General features: G+C 46.8%; 1 pseudogene; it reads right to left on the bottom strand.

Annotated features, from left to right (window-relative positions):
• Nucleotides 1-256: 256 nt before the first annotated feature.
• Nucleotides 257-1976, bottom strand: LOC129861777 (tripartite motif-containing protein 29-like; annotated as a pseudogene).
• Nucleotides 1977-4713: the final 2737 nt, after the last annotated feature.

Raw genomic sequence — 4713 nt, 5'->3', positions numbered from 1 at the left:
TCTTCCTTGCAGATGGCTTGCAGTCACTCTTTCAGGTCAGAGTCAAATTTCCTTGCATGCTTAAACGAGACAATACATTTTTTAACTGAACCTTTATTTAACTAGGCAAGTCAGTTAAGAACACATTTTTATTTACAACGACGGCCTACCCAGGTCAACCTGGATGACACTGGGCCAATTGTGCGCCGCCCTATGGGACTCGCAATCACGGCCGGTTGTGATACAGCCTGGATTTGAACCAGGGACTGTAGTGATGCTTTTTGCACTGGGATGCAGTGCCTTAGACCGCTGAACCACTCGGGAGCTCAATGATAGTGGGTATAGCCTCAAATATAGGAGGGACACAGAGGGACTGGAAACTCTACGATATTGACAAAGACAAAGGTTGTTTTTTAAGTACATTTCACTGAGAAAGAAGTCTAGAGATAGTCACTGGATAGTCATTTGTGAGGGACATCTAGGATAGAGAAGTCATGGATGTGATCTGTGTGTGAAAGCTGCTCCAGCTCAGCCTCTCTCCTCCTTAGCTCAGCCACCTCCTGCTCCAGTTGCTTCAGTCACATTTTAGCCTGTCTCACATCAGCCTTCTCCTGGGCTCTGATCAGCTCCTTCACCTCGGAGCGCCTTCCATCAATGGAGCGGATCAGCTCTGTAAAGGTCCTCTCACTGTCTTCCAATTACACCTGTTCAGAGCATTTTTACGACACAGAGAGGATGGGGTCGATTTCAACCACCCTATTCACTCAGCTCTCGCCAGGACCCCAGACAGCCTGACTGTAATTTCACTATATATGGACCTCACATTCACCTTCAGAGAGACCACAGCCTGTCTCAGCTTCGGCATTTCCTTCTCTCTATCCTGGATTTTCAGCTCAGATTTCTGCTGATTCTCCTCCAACTGCTTCTGCAAAGAAAAGTATCATACCCATAGGATGATTAAATTGCTATCAGACAGGATGCTGTGCATCTGACAAGGTAGTATCTGAATGTTGTCACTGTTTCATCTTGCTCCATCTTCTCCCATTGCCTTGCCATTGGAGTTTCTTCTTTATGTGAGAGATCTGGCTTTTCTGTACAAATGGTGATTTTACTGAACAGACAGAAAACACTCCATTCTCAGCTCAAATGGGTTGGGCTTTACACTGATTGGATGACCTCTTTTCAAATTTAACCTACCATTCTCTGTTTTATATGTAAACCTAATAATAATAATGTAAATGTAATATTAACCAGATGGAACATGAGGTAGCAAAGAGTTAGCAACAGGTTACGCAAACAAAATGTTTAAGTGTGAGTCTCTCTACTCTTCGTATTACACTATTCTCAGTCACTGGTCTCGATGCCAGAGTAAAAGAGATGAACAAATGTTTATATGTAGATGTGTGATATTTAACTGTTCCAATCCTTACCTGTTTCTCAGTCCTTTCTGCTGCAGCTGAGACTGTATCATGGCCTTTATGTTCATCCAGCACACACAGCAGACAGATACACTGTTGATCGGTATAGCAGTAAACCTCCAGCAATTTATTGTGATGAGAGCAGATCTTCTGTAGTTGTCCAGTGGCTTCATGTTTTTTTCCCGGGTTGAGGTCATTATGAAGTTTCAGGTGAGACTCACAGTAAGAGGCAGGACACACCAGACAAGACTTGACAGCTATGAGTTTTCTCCCAGTGCAGATGTCACCCCACACCTAAAGGTCCATCTTATCAGAGATTTGGAGGAGCAGGTTGGAGTTCTGTCTTCAGTTTCTCCACTAATTCAGTAGAGGATTTTTCCTCAGAACAAGTCTTGGGGTGAAGGTCTGTCTGCACAGGGGACAGCTGTAGATACCTTTCAGATCATCCTGATCCCAGCAGTCATTAATACAGTCCATACAGTAACTGTGTCCACAGGCAGTAGTCACTGGATCCTTCAGTAGATCCAGACAGATTGAACGGGTAATCAAATCCTTATCTTCTAAAATTGCATCTGCCATGGTGATACACAGACTAACAGACTGAGCAGCAGAGTCTCAGAAATACGTTTAGTTTCCCTGTTTGTTCTGAGCAGTAGGAGTGGCTTCCACTGAACTTGAAATTTGGCTTTCTGCCTGGTTCAGTGTGAACTGAGATATCAGACAGTGTCTGGCTAGCAGAAGGCATATGTGGTCCATCACAACCAGAGAAAACCGGTTTATTGATACTTGTCACGTTCCTGACCTGTTTTCTGTTATTTTTGTATGTGTTTAGTTGTTCAGGGCGTGAGTTGGGGTGGGCATTCTATGTTTTGTGTTTCTATGTTTAGGTCATTGGTAATTAGCCTTATATGGTTCTCAATCAGGGACAGGTGTTTGACATTTCCTCTGATTGAGAACCATATAAAGGAAGGCTGTTCACACTGTTTGAGGTGGGTGGTTGTCTTCCGGGTCTGTGTCTGTGCACCACACGGGACTGTTTCGTTTGTTTAGTCTGTACCTGTTCATGCGTTCTTCGTGTATATGTAAGTTCGTTTGTTCAGGTCTGTTGACTTCGTTTATTATTTTGTAAATTCTCAAGTGTGTTTAGTTTTCATCTTGTTTAATAAATATCATGTCGTATCACAACGCTGCGCAGTGCAACAATTCTTTTCTTCAGATCCTCAGAGAATTCTTTGCCATGAGGTGCCATGTTGAACTTCCAGTGACCAGTCAGTATGAGGGAGTGTGAGAGCGATGACACCAAATTTAACACACCTGCTCCCCATTCACACCTGAGACCTTGTAACACTAACGAGTCACATGACACCGGGGAGGGAAAATGGCTAATTGGGCCCAATTTGGACATTTTCACTTAGGGGTGTACTCACTTTTGTTGCCAGCGGCTTAGACATTAATGGCTGTGTGTTGAGTTATTTTGAGGGGACAGCAAATTTACACTGTTATACAAGCTGTACACTCACTACTTTACATTGTAGCAAAGTGTCATTTCTTCAGTGTTGTCACATGAAAAGATATACTCAAATATTTACAAAAATGTGAGGGGTGTACTCACTTTTGTGATATACTGTACTTCGATACGGCTTATATCTGTGTGCGGGTGTGTGTAAGTGAGCCTCAACAACCACAGCAAGTGAAATCACTGCAACACTTAACAAAGAGCTGCAGTCAGTTTTACAATTGGTGGCAAGTAATAAACTAGTCCTAAATATATCAAAAACTAAAAGCATTGTATTTCAGACAAATCATTAGCTAATCCCTCAACCTCATCTAAATCTTGTAATGAATAATGTGGCAATATAACAACTTTAAAAGCACCAAACTGTCTGTTCGAACAGTTAACACACAGCTCAGACTGTAACGGGTGACGCTCTCCTCATCCTCGGATGAGGTGAGGAGAGAAGGATCGGTAGACCAATGCGCAGCGAGGTGTGATGACATAATGAATTTATTGAACAAAATGAACACTGACACGAACTATACTTTAGAAATGATACAAAATAACAAACGGACAACGTAGACGAAACCTGAACATGGAACTTACATAACGACAGGAAGAACACACGAGCAGGAAACAGACTACATCAAAACGAAATACAACCGAAACAATCCCGTGTGGTGCGCAGACACAAACACAGGAGACAATCACCCACAAACAAACAGTGAGAATGCCCTACCTAAATATGACTCTTGATTAGAGGAAAATGCAAACCACCTGCCTCTAATCAAGAGCCATACCAGGCAAACCGAAACCAACATAGAAACAGATAACATAGACTGCCCACCCAAAACACATGCCCTGACCATAAACACATAAAAACTAACATAAATAGGTCAGGACTGTTACAGTACCCCCCCCCCCAAGGTGCGAACGCCGGGCGCACCAGCACAAAGTCCAGGGGAGGGTCCGGGTGGGCAGTTGACCACGGTGGTGGTTCCGGTTCAGGACGCTGTCCCCATACCACCATAGTCACTCCCCTCTTCTGTCTACCCCTTCTACTGACCACCCTAACACTACCTTCCCCTAAATAAACAGCTAGCACCGGGACAAGGGGCAGCACCGGGACAAGGGGTAGCACCGGGACAAGGGGCAGCACCAGAACAAGGGGCAGCACCAGGATAAGGACCATCACTGGAATAAGGGGCAGCACCTGGACAAGGGGCAGCACCTGGACAAGGGGCAGCACCGGGACAAGGGGCAGCACCGGGACAAGGGGCAGCACCGGGACAAGGGGCAGCACCGGGACAAGGGGCAACACCGGGACAAGGGGCAACACCGGGACAAGGGGCAGATCCCGGCTGAAGGACTCTGGCAGGTCCTGTTTGGACGGCTCTGGCAGGTCCATGCAGGCTGACGGCTCTCGACGCTCATGGCAGACTGACGGCTCTCTACGCTCATGGCAGGCTGACGGCTCTCGACGCTCATGGCAGACTGACGGCTCTCGACGCTCATGGCAGGCTGACGGCTCTCGACGCTCATGGCAGGCTGACGGCTCTCGACGCTCATGGCTCTCTGACGGCTCTGGCTGCTCATGGCTCTCTGACGGCTCTGGCTGCTCATGGCTCTCTGACGGCTCTGGCTGCTCATGGCTCTCTGACGGCTCTGGCTGCTCATGGCTCTCTGACGGCTCTGGCTGCTCATGGCTCTCTGACGGCTCTGGCTGCTCATGGCTCTCTGACGGCTCTGGCTGCTCATGGCTCGCTGGCGGCTCTGGCTGCTCATGGCTCGCTGGCGGCTCTGGCAGATCCTGTCTGGTTG

This window comes from Salvelinus fontinalis, chromosome 9, assembly GCF_029448725.1.
Source record: "Salvelinus fontinalis isolate EN_2023a chromosome 9, ASM2944872v1, whole genome shotgun sequence".
Classification (NCBI taxonomy): domain Eukaryota; kingdom Metazoa; phylum Chordata; class Actinopteri; order Salmoniformes; family Salmonidae; genus Salvelinus; species Salvelinus fontinalis.
This window is presented reverse-complemented; position numbering and strand designations above follow the sequence as displayed.